General features: G+C 41.1%; 1 non-coding gene across 1 annotated transcript; it reads right to left on the reverse strand.

The window, feature by feature from the left end:
* Positions 1–18,950: 18,950 nt before the first annotated feature.
* On the reverse strand, positions 18,951–19,056 carry LOC147002376 (U6 spliceosomal RNA). The gene has a single exon (XR_015048889.1). It is a non-coding gene; the product is annotated as a U6 spliceosomal RNA (small nuclear RNA).
* Positions 19,057–19,545: the final 489 nt, after the last annotated feature.

The raw sequence follows: 19,545 nt of genomic DNA on the forward strand, positions 1-19,545 counted from the left end.
CCCACTATGAGTTCAAATGGTAAGTCATCTCATTATTCATAAGCCCACTGTGAGTACATGCATGCACACTGCTGAGCTTAACCCTATAATAGATTCACATGTTTATGAAATCCATAGGTACATATATGTCTGTACATATACATACATAAAGCATATATATACATATATGTGTGTATACATATATATGTACATATATATGTATATTATATATATATATATATAAAATTTTGAAAAATTACTCTCTATAAGGGTAAGGAGACATATAGACAGCTGGTAAGGACAACCACAACAGGATCATTCATCCCTGGGTGTTAACAAGTTACAATGTGACTTGGTAATTTTCTCATCCGGTGGTTTGGTATGTTTTTTCTTCCCTTAGATGTGGGATGACCTTGTGAGTAGCTTCAATTTACAGAGGTGAAATTTGTGATTTTCTAGCAGACTTTGACAGACTATGCCATGTCCACTAGCACAGGGCATCAAGAAGCATGGGGCTGCATTGTGGAGGTCAAGAAGTTCACCCAAGGGAGAGACCCTGGGGCAGTTGGTACCTCCTGACAAATGTGAGAACAGAGCCTTTTAGGCTCTTCTACAGACAAGACACCAAGCCAGCAAAGACCCACAGCTTCATGGCAGACCTCAGGAAAGGCCCAAATGGAACAATTGAAACTGATAAAGACCAGAATCATAAGGTACTTTATTAAGCTAATGTTAGTCATGTTGGGGTAGTTTTCATTTTGCAATGCTACCACTTAAGGGCATTTTATTATGAGATGCTGACACTCAAGGTACCTATATCTAACAACAGGAAAAATGTCTAATTCAAGAAGATTTCTTGCAGGTCCTTTGTGTATATACTCTGATGCCTTCTGGTTTTGTGTTTTAATGAGGTTTCTGTATATACAAATGTGTGTGTCTGCATCTATACATGTTTCTCATGCCTTCTCTTAGGCTCTTTTTCTTCTGTTTGTCTTGTCCTACTCCTTTTTGCTTGTTTTTGTTTTATTTTATTGTATTTTATTTCATTATTATTTCTTAGATACCTGTTCATTTCTAAGAAGAAACAGAAAGGGTGTGGATCTGGATGGGAGGGGAAACTGGGAGGAGTCAAGAGAGAGAAACTGTAATCAGAATATATTGTATGGGGAAAACTATTTTCAGTAAGATAGTTTTTATTTTATTATATAAATAAAGTAAACTAATTTCAATAAAAACAGGAATCGTAGCTGTCTGTGTTGCATCAATGAAGTGTCTACCTACTTTTATTTTTTGTTTTCTTCTTCAGTAGAATCATAAGTAGGTTGAGAACACAACTTGAAGAACCAATAGAATTTACTGACACACCAATGTTCTAGAGGAAGAACCAATAGAATTTACTGGCACACCAATGTTCTAGAGGAAGAACCAATAGAATTTACTGACACACCAATGTTCTAGAGGAAGAACCAATAGAATTTACTGACACACCGATGTTCTAGAGGAAGAACCAATAGAATTTACTTATACACTCATGTTCTGGGAAGAAGTTTCTGGAACAATGAAGTAGGAAAATAAAAGACTATGTAAGTCTGATATTTCAAAGATGATACACTTTCTAAGACCGATAAGATCCAAAGCATGTGCACAAAAGTAGGTCTGTGGGATGCTAAAGGAGAAAGAGAAGGGAAAGGAAAATCAGGAAATTGTGCTAATCATGAGAAGTGAAGATGCATGCGGTGTGTATTAATAATCATGGGCCACCTAAGCCAACTGTGAGCATGATGATGCAAAGAGCCAGCTGTCTTCTGTGTTCTGACACAATTCTTTAATCAGAGAGCAATTTCACCAAACCTCATGCCTACTCCAACAAAGAAACAGTCCAAACAGTCATCCACCACTAACTACCTAATACACAATGGTGTTATGGATTTGGTTTATTGCTTATACCATGCTAATTTGGGTTCCCAAATTACACAGGGATTCGCATGTCTGCACATGAGATGCCACAGGTCCCTGCCCCCCAGTTGGCTCTAAATGGTAAATGAAGTTGCAGGCAACCAATGACTGGACAGGGAATCAGAGGTAGGACTTTAGATTTCCCAAACAAAGGAATCCAGGGAAGAAGGATTGAGAACCGTCATGCTAGAGAAGCAAAAAGATGAGCCTTGAGAGCTGGAAAAGTAGGAGCAGACAGCCGTGTAAGAGCCAGGGAAGAGCTGACCCAAGCCATGCCCTACCACCATCACGTTTAGGTCTAGGGTAGCAAAGATGAAATTTAGATTTTAGTAAGCAATATTTCAGGATTATTGGAGGGGAGACGTTAGCAATGTGGAAGTTTGAGAATGACCCAACCATTGAGCTGCTTAGGACATATTAAACATAATGCTCTCTCTCTCTCTCTCTCTCTCTCTCTCTCTCTCTCTCTCTCTCAATATCTCTCTCTCTCAATCTCTCTCTCTCTCTCTCTCTCTCTCTCTCTCTCTCTCTCTCTCTGTGTGTGTGTGTGTGTGTGTGTGTGTGTGTGTGTTTCATTCAAGAATGCAGAGCATTTTGATGGGTGGTGAGGAACATGCCGCCTGCAGGGTGATTAATGCAACACAAGGTCAAAAAGAAAGAGCAAAACCCCATTGCTTTCCTGCTTGTTAAGTAAGTCCTGACACCACATCACATTCAGAGGATTACCAACACCAAGGAAAGTGTAACTGAGAAGGTGTTGCAGTGTTTATGGTAAGCCTTCACAATGTCTCTGGAGGTAGGGATCTCATCTTTATTCCACTTCAAAAACCCTTTTTGCTCTCAACATTACACAGACCGGGGCTAGGGATATAGCCTACAAGCGAGTTGTTAAAGTGCTTGCCACACAAGTGTGAGGACTGGAATTGGTTTCCCAGAACCCACGTAATGGACCAGGCATAGCAGTATGCAAGTAGTCCCAGTGTTGGGGAAACAGGAAGATCTCTGGGGCTCACTAGCCTAAGATATCAAGCAGAGAGACCTTATCTCAAATAACTATCTCAAATAACTATGGCTCCTAAGAAATGATACCTGAGAGTGATCTCTGTACCTATGCACATAAATGTAGCCTCATGAGCATGCATACCCATGGGTGTGGTGGAGGCAGATTGTCAAGATTTCTCCAGCTTTCCTGGTCTACACATCTCTTCAGAGTTATATCAGAATCTCCTCTCATGCTAGATTTGTTTTCTTGTCCCTTTCAATCATTTCCATTCTGGATAGCTATTATTCCCAACCTTAATCAATCAAGTTCTCCCAAGCAGGTACACAGGGGCAACTTGCTGTTTTGACACTTTATTCTCCTGACACACAAAGGATGACATTTATAACAGTGTTCCTCACATTTCCCAGAGTTCCCAAGAGAGCTTGTTAAAATGCACATTCTGCAGCTCATCCTCCAAAGAGTTTGATTCCTTAGGTCTGAGTGGAATCCGAGAATTTCCATTTCAACAAACTAGAGATGAATTCCTGCACTGTGGGTCACCAGCAGAACCTGTGCATGCAAGTTTCACTGAGAGTCCTCTTGGAAGACTCCAGGTCACGGAAGGGCTTGTTACCTAGTAATTCATGTTTAAGTATTTTTCTTTCAATATGTATATGCATAATACATACACTTTTTAGTATAGATAGAAATAGGCAGGCAGATGATAGATGATAGGTAGGTTGGTAGATAGATAGATAGATAGATAGATAATATTAAGTAGGTAGGTAGCTAGGTAGGTAGGTAGATAGATAGATAGATAGATAGATAGATAGATAGATAGATAATATTAAGTAGGTAGGTAGATAGATAGATAGATAGATAGATAGATAGATAGATAGATAGTGTACTGGCTATTTTTGTGTCAACTTGACACAGCTGAGTTATCACAGAGAAAGGAGCTTCAGTTGAGGAAATGCCTCCATGAGATCCAACTGTAAGGCATTTTCTCAATTAGTGATCAAGGGGGAAAGGTCCCTTGTGGGTGGAACCATCCCTGGGCTGGTAGTCTTGGGTTCTATAAGAGAGCAGGCTGAGCAAGCCAGGGGAGGCAAGCCAGTAAAGAACATCCCTCCATGGCCTCTGCATCAGCTTCTGCTCCCTGACCTGTCTGAGTTCCAGTCCTGACTTCCTTTGGTGATGAACAGCAGCATGGAAGTGTAAGCCGAATAAAACCCTTTCCTCCCCAACTTGCTTCTTGGTCATGATGTTTGTGCAGGAATAGAAACCCTGACTAAGACAAATTGGTACCAGCAGAGTGGGGTATTCCTGTGACAACCTGACCATGTTTTGGGGAGGACTGTGGAAGGACTTTGGAACTTTGGGCTTGAAGAGCCATTTGTTGTTAAGAGCTCTGTCAGATGTTGTGTAGGAGCTTGGAAGATAATGCTGAGAACAGTGCAGAAGATGGAGGCCTGGTTTGTGAAATTTCAGAGGGAAAATTAAAGACTCTCTTCAGGCCCATTGCTGTTTTTATTGTGAAGATTTTGTAGTTCTGGTTAGCTGGGGCTGAAGAATCAGCTGTGATTAACAAGATACCAGAACTACTAAAGCAAAAACTTTGCATTACTGGGACTATTGATGCTGGTTAGCTGGAGCTAAGCAATTAGCGGTGATTAAGAAGAGACCAGCATCGTTGAGGTGACATCTTCTGGGAAGTGTTTTCTGAAAGCACAAAGAGGCTGTGTTCCAGAGATAGGCAAGGTTGTACTCCTTCTGCAGTGGAACTTGGTAATGTGTAAGGGTCACCCAGGTGGTACTGGTTTTGAAGGCATGAAGGGGTCACACAGCAGCTCAGGCTCGGCACTGTGAGAGGCCATGGAAGGCCATTGGTGAAGGTGCAGCCCCAGTTGTAATTGAAGGCCCAGGACTGAAGGGGTCACTCAGTGTTTTGGAGATGCCAGTACCACGAGATGACCACCAAGAGCAGCAGCAGCAGTGGAGTACAGGCATCTGGAGCCCAGAGGACGACGTGTGTGCTACAAAGGGCATGGCTGGAGAAGTGACCCAAGCCCTTGGAGGAGCCCAGAAGATCGTGAGTTGGATCCCAGACGTTGGACGGTTGGAGATTGATTTTTGCTTTGATTGTGACTGTGCCCTGATATTTTCCCTCTTGAAGAAAGAAACTGTTTTAGTGGAGCCCACAGTTAAGAGACTTTTAATTGTAAAAAGACTTTGGATTTTAAAAGAGATGGATATTTTAAAGAGATTCAAATTTTAAGAATATGTAAAGACTGTGGGACTTTTAAAGTTATTTAGATCTTGGGGATGAATAAGAATGTAAGGGTTGAGGCTTACTAGTGATGTGTTTGTGTGTCAAGTTGACAAGGGGTCAATTGTACTGGCTATTTTTGTGTCAACTTGACACAGCTGAGTTATCACAGAGAAAGGAGCTTCAGTTGAGGAAATGCCTCCATGAGATCCAACTGTAAGGCATTTTCTCAATTAGTGATCAAGGGGGAAAGGTCCCTTGTGGGTGGAACCATCCCTGGGCTGGTAGTCTTGGGTTCTATAAGAGAGCAGGCTGAGCAAGCCAGGGGAGGCAAGCCAGTAAAGAACATCCCTCCATGGCCTCTGCATCAGCTTCTGCTCCCTGACCTGTCTGAGTTCCAGTCCTGACTTCCTTTGGTGATGAACAGCAGCATGGAAGTGTAAGCCGAATAAAACCCTTTCCTCCCCAACTTGCTTCTTGGTCATGATGTTTGTGCAGGAATAGAAACCCTGACTAAGACAGATAGATAGATAGTATTAAGTAGGTAGGTAGGTAGGTAGATAGATAGATAGATAGATAGATAGATAGATAGATAGATAATATTAAGTAGGTAGGTAGGTAGATAGATAGATAGTATTAAGTAGATAGATAGATAGATAGATAGATAGATAGATAGATAGATAGATAGATAGATAGATAGATAGATGATAATGTTAGGTAGATAGATGACAGCTAGAGGAGGGGGAGAAACATGTACTGAGAAAGGAGGAGAAGGAAAGAGAAGGGTCAGAAAGAAAGGATTCAGACTCCTCCCTGCTGCCTCCTACAGCCATAAGCAGCTTGTGCTGACTGCCATCCTGCTTCAGGCCATTCTAGTGCATAGCTTATCTCCTCCTCCTACCCACCACCTAACTGTATGACAACCCCAAGATTACTGGAGGTCACAGCAAGCACAAGTTCTCCTGACCAAAAGGCCAGCCATGCTGTGCCACCCGGACCGTGTCTGTGGAGTGGTTGGCTCATAAGGGTTGTCTTCAGGCTCCTTCTCCTCAGCCTTGCCTCACAACTGTAAGGGTTTTAGTGTAAAATACTAGTTGTCCCCCCTCCCAGGCTCCCGCATCTCTCTTCAATGCTATTTTTTTCATTAAGCACAGCCTGTGCATGCAGCCAACATCCTCTGTAATTTTGAGAAGACAGATTTATTATTCCATGCTATTAAAACTCTCTAGCTATTATTCATCCTTGAGTATGTAGTATATTACAATTCTGTTTCTCTATCATAAGCCATTTGGGCTGCTGAAACAGAGGACCATAGACAAAGTGACTAATAAGCCATGGAAGTGTTTTTTGGTTCATAGATCTGTGGGCTTAGAAACCATGGATCCAGTGTTGTTGGATTTTGTGTCTAGGGATGTGCTTCCTGGGTCAGATAAGACATCTTGTTACTAGAGCCTCTTGTGGAAATGAGACCTCTCTTCAACCTCTTTCATAAAGGCTGACCCTATTTCTGAGGACTCCACCTTCCCTGCCTAATCCCTCCATCCAAATTGAACCTTTCAACACTGTCACCATGGGGGCTAGTACTTTAATACATGAATTTGGCAGGACACATCCATGTCTTTCTTCCTTGTCTGCATTCTACTCTTGGAATCAATTCCTTCTCTTCATTTCTTTTTCCTGTCACTTGGGCTCTGGCTGCATCTTCCTAGATGTGTCAGTAATTCTTCATGACATTTTCTGCTTGCCTCATGCTGCCGTATATATCAGTTGGTTCTGTTTGGGTTTTGTTTGTTTGTTTGTTTGTTTGTTTTGTTTTGTTTTGTTTTGTTTTGTTTTCCTGGAAGGATTCTCTCCAAGCTGCCTAGTATCTTGTCCAAGGTCTCCTGGCCTACAGAAATTCCTTCTCATTCCATAGTGGTGAGCTTACATCCTGCAACTCATGTGCCCTGCTCTCTTAACCCAGCTCTTTGTTTGTAGAAATAATTGCCAATGGAAGAGTTATGATTAATAAAATAGACTTTGTGACTGGGAAGGTGGCTTCTGTGCAAGCATGAAGACCCGATTTCAATACTCAGAATTCATGTTTCAAAGGCCAGGCATGGTGGGATACCCCTGGAATTCCAAAACCGGGAAGGAAGAATCAGGCAAATCCCCCAAGCTCAGTAGCCAGTTAGCGAAGCCAAACTAGCAAGTGTCCGGCCAGAAAGAAACCCTGTGTAAAGAAAGGAGCTGTGGAGAAATAGCTCTGTGGGTGAACGAACTTCTTGCTAGTCAATGTGAGAACTGCAGTTTGGATCATGGGGACCCATGTAAAAGTTAGGTAGGCACGGCAGTCCATCTGTGATCTCAGCACCCAGAAGCAGAGACGAGGGATCTCTCAGGAAAGTTAGCTAGCTAAACTAGTGGACTGGCAAGCTTTGTGCTCAGACCCTGCCTCACTAAACAAGGTAGAGAAGGATCAAGAAAGACACCTGAAATCAACCTCCCCACACATTTTAACACATGCAACATGCATCCACACATGTGTGAACACACACACACACACACACACACACACACGGTTGACTACATTCTGCATCTATTGACTGATGATGCTGACCTCTGGCCTCTACAACACACATAAATATGTGCACACATAGCACATACAAGCACACGTGCACACAAAGCCTTTTCCTGTTTGAAAATATCTGCATTCTAGTTTTGCAATAGATTGCTTATTTCTCGAGGTGTTGACATCTCTGAACTTTGAGGTCTTGCCCAGTACTGCTGCCTCCTTGCCTTCCATGCGGAAGTCTGACCTTCATTGGTGATGTCAGTCATTGCTTGCTTCTGATGATTTCTCTGTGGAGGTAATTAGGATCTCCTTTTCATGTCTAAATTTCTGAGACTTTACAAAATTCAAAAAGATCTGGTTCTGGTCTTTCATCCAATAATCATTAGGTGTCCAGTGACCTTCACCATTGAAAGCCAAGCCCTTCAATACTGGAAATGCTCAGTGTAAGCCCCTCATAGAGTCCTGTTGTCTTCCATGTTGTCTCTCCAAAGTGCCTGTTATCTGGGTCTTGGACATCTGCTCTCTGCTTTCATGCCTTTCTTATAACAGGCCTCCTACAACTCACTGAAAGTTCTCCAATGACCCCTAATCTCTCACTGGACTATTCATATCTGCTCTTAGGTGTCCCATGAGCACTGGACTGTTTATATCTGCTATTAGGTGTCCCTAACTTCCCACTGGACTGTTTAGATCTGCTATTATGTGTCCCATGAGCACTGGACCATAAATGTTTTAGTGTCTCATTAGATGTTTTTCAGAGACCTCTTTTGTTTTTTGTGTATTCTACTTCTCTGAGACTAATCATTGTGTGTGTGTGTGTGTGTGTGTGTGTGTGTGTGTGTGTGTTATTCCCCCTTGCAATTACTTTTTTCTTTGATTTTGTTGTAGTTAAAGGCCGGCTCCTGTCTTCATGTTATGAATGTTCCTTATAGTACTTTGTATCTAATACTGGTCATCTCTTCCTTATGGAATCTCCATGTGATATGATAGAACTCCTCACAGGATACCTAACAGGGATAGGCCATTCAGACCTCTCAACTTTTCCATCTATGACCTGGGAACAGAACAAGGAACGGCTAGGAGACTCTCACAACTAAGCTATAAGCTTTCATTTAATCCTATATGGCCTCAAATTTCCCAAGACTGTTAGGTCTCAAACCTGTGACAATTGGCAAAGTAGACACTGGCCACCAGGTTTTTCCAGCATCTCTTAGTCCCTACCTGTTATGGGGTGTGGCTGGCATACTCTGCCTCTACCCTGAACTCCTCCAGCCCAGGGGCTGGGTTATTCCTCTCTGTACAGCCCAGAAAATTTTGTAATGTGCCCCTTTTGCCTCCCACCTTTTTTTTTTCTTTTTTTTCTTTTTTTTTTTTTTTTTTTGCCTCTTTGCCACCTGGCTTCTTGACTTCTGGCTCTCCTCTTTCTTTACCTCCAGTCTCCACACATGACCCAGCTCAGTCTGCCAGTAATGTCCACTCTGGACTCTCCCAGATGTAAACAACTCAACTTCTTAGGAGAAGATATGATTTCTTCTTATATATTTTTTCATTCAAATATACAAATTTTTATTCATCATAGTTTGTGTCCTGCGTCCTAGGGATAACAAGTAGTGTTAGCATAGATCTGGGGGTCTTATCAAGGGAAGAAAAGGCATTGTGAATATGCTAAAACTCTGGTTAGGAGAAGCAAGAGTGGTGGCTGGATATAGGGACAACAAAAGATGCATCTAGCCCAAGGGTCAGTGCCCCAGAAACACTCTTCCACTTTAAAGACCATTCTCTTCTCAGTCTCCATGGACTGAGACAATTGACTCAACTCTTCTACTCTCTGCCAGCTGCCACCTTGCTCTTTTCTCTGAGCAAGGATTGGCAGGAAGGGCCATCCTAACACCAGGAATTTACTGCATAGGGTATCAACAGACTGTCCTTAACATGTCCCTAGGGTTAAACCTCCCCTAAGCTATAGATAAGGTCCGTCAAAAACGCACTCAGTGTGTTTAACCCACTGAACTTCTACAGGGCATCTCACTGCAGAGCACTGGCTGTCTCTGGGATGAGCTGATGACTGTCTAGAAACTGTAGCTCACCCCTGGCATGCTAGAGGAAGGAACATACTTCAGATCACAAGCACAAAGAAAGAAAAAATTCAAAAGCTGAAGCATAATCTATGCTGAATGTAGAACACTTTTACATCGTATAAAATTGAAGGGCCATCTCTACCTCCATTGGATCACCTACTGGACCCAGAGTATGACCTTGATAATACTGTCACATACGTGCAAGGGCAGAAATTCTGTTTGGGATTTTTCTCTTCTATTTACCCAGAAAGGTTCTTTTAAAAACAAACCACAGTTGATACTCCTATTATACATCTGGGCACAGCAAACTTTGCATATCCCAAGCATCAAGAGGAATTTTCCCAGCCCTCCTGCTATTTCTCTTGGAACATCAGCAAACTTAATGGCAAGGGACTGAGAAGAGCCTAGTTACCCCGCAGACATGAAGACATGGAAAGTTGGCTATAAAATTACATTTGGGTATTTTTTCTTATTCCCTGCTCAAATGCTGTCCAAAATTTCCTTATGAAATTGGAAACTGACTTCTCTTTTCCTGCCTGTGCATTCTGCATGTCTAGAGCTAAGGAGACTTTCATAGTCTCCCCTTTCCTTCCCTACTCCACTGTCTATAATACTCAGCAACATTAGAGAGTCATTCTTCGATGTCTGAGCTACTAAAAAAAAATAAAATGCAGTCCATAAAACAAGCTTCCTATCACTGCCAAGATAAATTATAATCATTCACAACAAGCAGAATATATTCCAAGGAGGCACCAAATGCCTTAAAGAAAAGTAAGATATGTGGTTGCATAAATGAAATGGGCTCGTAAACATGGAGAAACCAGGTGGTAATAGAAAGGGTGTGCTGGGAGTATGATTACAGCCAGACGAGCGTCCATGCAGTGTTTCAGAAGAAAACAGAATACACTGCTCTCCTCTGATTGCCTTTCCTTTTCTTCTCCTTTATTCATCTCGGAGAGGGAGGTGAGAATTCATGTGGTCCATGATCAACATGACACCACTGTGGGACGTTCTGGCACTTTTCCTTTTGAACACAGGAAGCGTGACGTATATGTCAATGTCTGTGTCCCACATCTTCAGCATCATCTGTAGCCCTAGAACAGGGAGAGGATGCTCTGCTCTCAGTCCTAAGCCATGTGAAGCAAGTTCTGTTTCAAAAGCGTGTAATGGGGTCAAGCCTGAACTATCCAAGGACTCCACTGCAGAAACTAAGTTTATAAATGTTTAAGGGAGCTAGCCTGGAGCTTTCCCATAGGACAGGGGGAAGGGAAAGAGACATCAAATAAATTCCAGCTAGAAAAGCAGTCTGGGTGGGTGAAGGACAGGCATGGGGGCGGGGAGACAGGGAGCTGAGGGTCACAAAGCCAACAAGCAGTAAAGTTCATTAGAGCAGAGCATGAAAGGAAATTGTACACATACTTAATAAACAGAGATCAAAACAAGACAGATTGGTTCCCAGGACCTCATTCTCATCAGCCTGGCGGTGGATTTATATGTAGGACAATGTGAGCAAACCAGACAGGGGACAGAGTGGGCTGAGAAATCACAAGAGTTCAGAACAGGTGCTAGCTGTCTCCAGAGCACTGAATGCATGAGAGAGACCACCCACCCAAACCTTCAACTGCAAGGAGCCGTCAGCTATGGAGGATTCTTCATGAAAGAACATGAAAAGCTTGTAGGAACTTCAGCTAATGAGGTTAAAGATCAATGTATGTCAGAGGACGTGGTAGTCTCTGTCTGTCCTGTCTTGTGTGCATTTGTCTTCCCACATCCAGCCATTCATGCTTAGCATGTATCAACAGGACAAGATCACATGCACTGGCTCACCAAGGACCAGCCACAATGCCACATTTGCTAGTCCTGGCACAAAGTCTTCGACAAATGCATGAAAACACAGCACTTTCCCTGATGTATGTAGGAAAACAGATTTGCCACAGCAGCCATCCTCATGCTATGGGATCAGGGTCCAGGGTCAGCCGTGTTTCCTGTGTGCCGACCCTCACCCCAGTCCTGCCTCAGGAGTCCAGCTGCTCTTGTTAGCAAATGCATGATTTATCTCTCACGGATATGATGCCTGGCGGAGGAAGCCATGACTTGTGCTGATGAGATCAGTCTCAAGGGGCAATGACTTTCTACCATGCAATTCCTATCTTCTAGCACTAAGCCACACAAGTAGGACTTCCCCATGTTAAAATCTCATCAGCACCCTGACATAGTACTTTTTTTTTGTCATTAGGTTAGTTTTATTGATTTATAGGTCTCAGTTCACGGTTTCTCTTTGCAGGAACACAGGCTTATCTTCACTACAAAAAAAAATGTTACAAATTACAGCACAGAAGTTAATTCAGATTCTAGAGTCAGTTAACTCAATATTTTCTATGGCTTCTTTATAGAAGATAATGGAAAATGTTTTCAGCATTCAGAATCTTTTTTATTAGATATTTTCTTCATTTACATTTCAAATGCAATCCCGAAAGTCCCCCATACACCTCTCCCCTACTCTCCATCCCACCCACTCCCACTTCCTGGCCTGGCAGTCCCCTGTACTGGGGCATAGAATCTTTGAAAGACCAAGGGCCTCTCCTCCCATTGATAGCCTACTTGGTCATCCCCTGCTACATATGCAAACAAGAGACACAAGCATTGGAGGATACTGGTTAGATCATATTGTTGTTCCTCTTATAGGGTTACAGACACCTTCAGCTCCTTGGGTACTCTCTCTAGCTCCTTCATTAGGGGCCCTGTGTTCCATCCAATAGATGACTGTGAGCATCCACTTCTATATTTGCGAGGCACTGGCATAGCCTCACAAGAGACAGCTATAACAGGGTCCCATTTGTCGATTCTTGATCTTGCAGCAAAAGCCATTGCTGTTCTGTTCAGGAATTTTCCCCCTGTGCCCATATCTTCAAGGCTTTTCCCCACTCGTCTATAAGTTTCAGTGACTTTGGTTTTCTGTGGAGTTCCTTGATCCACTTAGCCTTGAGCTTTGTACAAGGAGATAAGAATGCATCAACTTTCATTCTTCTACATGATAACTGTCAGTGAGTCAGCACCCTTTGTTGAAAATGCTGTCTTTTTTTCACTGGATAGTTTTAGCTCCTTTGTCAAAGAACAAGTGACCATAGGTGTGTGAGTTCATTTCTGGATCTTCAATTCTATTTCATTGATCTACCTATCTGTGGCTATTACAGTACCATGAAGTTTTTATCACAATTGCTCTGTAGTACAGCTTGAGGTCAGGCATGGTGATTCCACCAGAGGTTCTTTTATCCTTGAGAAGAGTTTTTGCTATCCTAGGATTTTTGTTATTCCAGGTGAATTTTCAAATTGCCCTTTCTAACTCAGTGAAGAATTGAGTTGGAATTTTGATGGGGATTGTTTTGAATCTGTAGATTGCTTTTGGCAAGATAGCCATTTTTACTATATTAATCCTGCCAATCCATGAGCATGGGAGATCATTCCATCCTCTGAGATCTTAAGTGATTTCTTTCTTCAGAGACTTGAAGTTCTTATCATACAGATCTTTCACTTCCTTAGTTAGAGTCATACCAAGGTATTTTATATTGTTTGTGACTATTGAGAAGGGTATTGTTTCCCTAATTTCTTTCCCAGCCTGTTTATCCTTTTTGTAGAAAAAAGACACTGATTTGTTTGAGTTAATTTTATATCCAGCTACTTCATTGAAGCTGTTTATCGGGTTTAGGAGTTCTCTGGTGGAATTTTTAGGGTCACTTACATATACTATCATATCACCTATAAAAAGTGATATTTTGACTTCTTCCTTTCTAATTTTTATCCCCTTGGTCTCCCTTTGTTGTCGAATTGCACTGGCTATGACTTCAAGTACTATATTGAATAGGTAGGGAGAAAGTGGGCAGCCTTGTCTAGTCCCTGACTTTAGTGGGAATTCTTCAAGTTTCTCTCCATTTAGTTTGATGTTGGCTACTGGTTTGCTGTATATTGCTTTTATTATGTTTAGGTACGGGTATTGAATTCCTGATCTTTCTAAGACTTTTATCATGAATGGGTGTTGGATTTTGTCAAATGCTTTCTCAGCATTTGTCTTTGAGTTTGTTTACATAGTGGATTTTTATATATTAAACATCCCTGCATCCCTGGCATGAAGCCTACTTGGTCAGGATAGATGATTGTTTTGATGTGTTCTTGGATTCGGTTTGCGAGAATTTTATTGAGTATTTTTGCATCAATATTCATAAAGGAAATTGGTCTGAAGTTCTCTTTCTTTGTTGGGTCTTTATGTGGTTTAGGTATCAGAGTAATTGTGGCTTTATAGAACAAATTGTGTAGACTACCTTCTGTTTCTTCTTTTGTGGAAATGTTTGAGGAGAGTTGGAATTAGGTCTTCTTTGAAGGTCTCATAGAACTCTGTACTAAACCAATCTGGTCCTGGGCTTTTTTTGGTTGGGAGACTATTAATGACTCCTTCTATTTCTTTAGGGTATATGGAATTGTTTAGATCGTTAATCTGATCCTGATTTAACTTTGGTACCTTTTATCTGTCTAGAAATTTGTCCATTTCATCCAGGTTTTCCAGTTTTGTTGAGTATAGCCTTTTGTAGAAGGATCTGATGATATTTTGGATTTCCTCAGTTTCTGTTGTTATGTCTCCCTTTTTATTTCTGATTTTGTTGATTAGGATGCTGTCCCTCTGCCCTCTAGTTAGTCTGGCTAAGGGTTTATCTATCTTGTTGATTTTCTCCAAGAACCAGCTCCTGGTTTGGTTGATTGTTTGTATAGTTCTTTCTGTTTCCACTCGGTTGATTTCAGCCTTGAGTTTAATTATTTCCTGCTGTCTACTCCTCTTGGGTGAATTTGCTTCCTTTTGTTCTAGAGCTTTTAGGTGTGCTGTCAGACTGCTAGTGTATGCTCTCTCTAGTTTCTTTTTGGAGGCACTCAGAGCTATGAGTTTTCCTCTTAGGAATGCTTTCATTGTGTCCCATAAATTTCGGTATGTTGTGGCTTCATTCTCATTAAACTCTAAAAAGTTTTTAATCTCTTTCTTTACTTCTTCCTTGACCAAGTTATCATGGAGTAGAGTGTTGTTCAGCTTCAAGGTGAATGTTGACTTTCTATTATTAGTGTTGTTATTGAACATCAGCCTTACTCCATGGTGATCTGATAGGATGCATGGGATAATTTCAATATTTTTGTGTCTGTTGAGGTCTGTTTTGTGACCAATTATATGGTCAATTTTGGAAAAAGTACCATGAGGTACTGAGAAGACAGTATATCCTTTTGTTTTAGGATAAAATGTTCTGTAGATATATGCTAAATTCATTTGTTTCATAAATTCTGTTAGTTTCACTGTGTCTCTGTTTAGTTTCTGTTTCCAGGATCTGTCCATTGATGAGAGTGGGCTGTCTAAGTCTCCCACTATTATTGTGTGAGGTACAATGTGTGCTTTGAGCTTTACTATAGTTTCCTTAATGAAGGTGGATGCCCTTGCATTTGGAACATAGATATTTAGAATTGAGAGTTCATCTTGGAAGATTTTTACCTTTGATGAGTATGAGGTGCCCCTCTTTGTCTTTTTGATAACTTTGGGTTGGAAGTCAATTTTATGCAATATTAGAATGGCTACTCCAGCTTGTTTCTTCAGACCATTTGCTTGGAAAATTGTTTTCCAGCTTTTTACTCTGAGGAGTGTCTTTGTCCCTGCGGTCGGTTTTCTGTATGTAGCAAAATGTTGGGTCCTGTTCATGTAGCCAGTCTGTTAGTCTGTCTTTTTATTGGGGAATTGAGTCCATTGATATTAAGAGATATTAAGGGAAAGTAATTGTTGCTTCCTGTTATTTTTGTTGTTAGAGTTGGGATTCTGTTCTTGCGGCTATTTTCTTTTAGGTTTGTTGAAGGATTACTTTCTTGTTTTTCTAGGTTGTCATTTCCCTCCTTGTGTTGGAATTTTCCCTTTATTATCCTTTGAAAAACTGGCTTCGTGGAAAGATATTGTATGGATTTGGTTTTGTCAGGGAATACTTTGGTTTCTCCATCTATGGGAATTGAAATTTTTGTTGTGTATAGTAACCTGGGCTGTCATTTGTATTCTCTTAGGGTCTGTATAACCTCTGTCCAGAATCATCTGGCTTTCATAGTCTCTGGTGAGAAGTCTGGTGTAATTCGAATAGGTCTGCCTTTATATGGTACTCGACCTTTTTCCCTTACTACTTTTAAAATTCTATCTTTATTTAGTACATTTGTTGTTCTGATGATTATGTGTCAGGAGGAATTTCTTTTCTGGTCCAGACTATTTGGAGTTCTGAAGGCTTCTTGTATGTTCATGGGCATCTCTTTCTTTAGGTTAGGGAAATTTTCTTCTATAATTTTGTTGAAGATATTTACTGGCCCTTTAAGTTGAAAATCTTCATTCTCATCTCTACCTATTATCCTTAGGTTTGGTCTTTTCATTTTCCTGGATTTCCTGGATGTTTTGAGTTAGGATCTTTTTGCATTTTGCCTTTTCTTTGATTGTTGTGTCCATGTTTTCTATGGAATCTTCTGTACCTGAGATTCTATCTTCCATCTCTTGTATTCTGTTGCTGATGCTCGCATCTATGATTCTTGATTTATTTCCTTAGGGTTTCTATCTCCAGAGTTGTCTTCCTTTGTGATTTCTTTATTGTTTCTACTTCCATTTTTAGATCTTGGATGGTTTTGTTCAATTCCATCACCTGTTTGGTTGTGTTTTCCTGTAATCCTTTAAGGGATTTTTGTGTTTCCTTTTTAAGGACTTCTACCTGTTCATCAGGGTTTTCCTGTAATTCATTGAGGGATTTTTGTGCTCCCTCTTTAAGGACTTCTACCTCTTTACCAGTGTTCTCCTGTATTTCTTTAAGTGAGTTATTAATGCCCTTCTTAAAATCCTCTACCAGAATTATGAGATATAGTTTTAAACCCGAATCTTGCTTTCCTGGTGTGTTGGGGTATCCAGGACTAGCTTTGGTGGGAGTACTGGGTTCTGATGATGCTGAGTGGTCTTGGTTTCTGTTAGTAAGATTCTTATGTTTGCCTTTCGTCATCTGGTAATCTCTGGTGTTAGATGTTCTAGCTGTCTCTTGCTGGAGCTTGTTCCTCCTGTGATTCTGTTAGCCTCTGTCAGCACTCCTGGGAGTCCAACTCTCTCCAGAGTCTCAGTGGTCAGAGCATTCTAAGCAGCCAAGCTCTCCTCTTGCAGGGAAGGTGCACAGAGGTCTGGTGCTCAGCTCTGCCTCCTGGCTGAGGATGAAGGCCCAAAAAAAAAGTACCCTATCCAAGAAGTTCTGTTGCTTCTGTGGCCTATGCAAACTGATCTCTGAGAGACTTGGAATACAAGATGAAGTTCTCACCTGAGTCCTGGGGTCAGATCCCTCTCTGGAGGTCGACTCTCCTCGCGCGGCTGGAGCTGACTGGAATGAACCCCAGCAGCTGGTTTGTTGGATTTCCTGTGTCTCTGTTCCTGCTGGCACAAGCTCTTTCCAGTTGTTTTGGAACCAATGTTTCGTTCCACTCACCAGTGATCCCAAGATCTTGGATATGCTAGGGGGCCTGCAGCATGGAGAGTTCTCTAAGGACTATGGGACCCTCCACCGAGCTTGCCCCCAAGGTGGGCCAGGGCAACATTGTACTTTCAAGCAAGTGATTGCTTCAGCTAGGAATTCAATAAGTTACTTTCATACGCAGTTTTTTTTCCAAAACAATATTCACTCAGCTTAATGGTACTTTTTTTTTCTTGAACCCATCTTGATTTGAACAAACCTCCAAACGTGCTGGATACTGTATCTGAAATACACTCCTAGTCTTGATTTCCCTTCAATGCCCACTTTAGAAAGATGAGCTTTGATTGAGAGCCACCTACTGTTTGAGAATTCAGATCTACACAGGAGACAGGAAACAGAAGGAAGTGCATCCCTCTCAAAACGCCACAGTAGAAAAAACAAGGTTTTCTGTCTGTCTTCCTTCAGCATTTCTCTCTCTTTCTTTCTTTCTTTCTTTCTTTCTTTCTTTCTTTCTTTCTTTCTTTCATTGATCATTGAAAGATTGCTTTTTCCTAAATTACAGAATCCAAACATTGAAAAATTCAGCTGTTTGTTGTCCCCTACATTTTACCTCAAAACAACAACAGCAACAAAATTGAATTAAATTAAATGGAGAGAGAGAGAGAGAGAGAGAGAGAGAGAGCTGAAATGAAGCAACTGGATAAGCAAGTTTAACATCATTGTTGTTCTTGTCTATTCTATAGGAGCCAGGGGAGCTGGGGAGGTAGCCCAGTGGTAAGGAGTTTTTGGTGTTCTTGCAAAGGACCCCCATTCAGTTGGCAGAATCTATATGATGGTTCACACTCATCTGTATCCAGTTCCAGATCTGGCACCTTCCTCTGGCCTCCTCCTGCACCAGGCATCCTCGTGGTGAACAAATACTCATGCCTGCAGGCAAAGCACTCATGCACATAGATTCTAAAACCAACTTTACGGTTGGCCATAGGACCTGCATGTCTCAAAAGGATCATCTGCCCTTTCCACACCATGATAACAGTGACATGTCTGTTCACTCAGGTACACTGGGATCTTCATGGCCTGGCCCATCAAAGAAAGAACTGATTTTCAATGCTACATACACTAAATTTTGTCGGAAAAATGTCATGTGGAGATTTATGTAACTCTCAGCCAAACATACATTTTCTTTCTCCTTTCTCTGTGAAATAAACTTTTATTTGAAAGGAGATGACTTTTTGACTACATGCATCGTCTAAGAACCTTATACTATACCAGAGCCTACATATCAGAATTTCTAAGAGTAAACTACACAGTTGCTGTAAGTAATAAATAATGGTTGTCCTTCACAAATTAAGGAAATACTTATATTTCAGTAAATTTAACAACTCCCCAAAATAGCACATATCCAGTCTGTAAGGCTTACCAGATAAATTCAAATTCAACGCGTTTTACAAGAATCTATCAGCTTTACTGACTTTATTTTCAGGATTCAAAGATTATGTTCTTCAAAAGAAAGGTTCACATGTTCTTTCATAGCTTCGAGCTTTCTATACTTGGACAATCCCATGCCAATCCAGACAAACCTAACATGGCTGTACTTACTTCATTATTATTGCCCTCCCAAAACAAAGTTTAAAATAAAACTATAGCATACTTCACAAACTTCCATGTTATCCTCACCAGAAACCACACTGATCATCTCCGAATTGTTTCAGTTTTAGTATATGCGTGTCCAAAGCACATACAATAATGTTTCTTAGCGGTGTGTGTGTGTGTGTGTGTGTGTGTGTGTGTTGCATATATATTATACTTTCCTTCATAGTATACCTTGTATATATAGGATACTTTATGCATATATAGTATGCTACATATAAATATATATGTATATGGTATACATTAGAAGTGAGAAAAGTAGTCCAATACAGTAATGAACCCAAACAGGATAGTCTTCACAAGTGAGTAACTTCTAGAGAGAACTCCAAGAAGGAAGCTGACCATAGTGCATCATCTTCCAGTACTATACAGTGTTCTGAACAGAAAATCTCTCCAAAGACAATGTGTCTGTTAACCAAGCCTAAAGTTAGGATGGGAAGGATGGGGAAATGGAAGTGACAAAATAAATGAAGGGTTTGTTCTTCCAATGATAAAAGTGTCTCCTTTTTTCCTTCTTTACAGTGTTGGGCTTTGAACAGAGGGCCTCCCGTAAACACTGCAGCAACCAGTGATTCATATCC

This window comes from Mus caroli, unplaced genomic scaffold (genome assembly GCF_978045245.1).
Source record: "Mus caroli unplaced genomic scaffold, Mus_caroli_1 scaffold_10, whole genome shotgun sequence".
Classification (NCBI taxonomy): domain Eukaryota; kingdom Metazoa; phylum Chordata; class Mammalia; order Rodentia; family Muridae; genus Mus; species Mus caroli.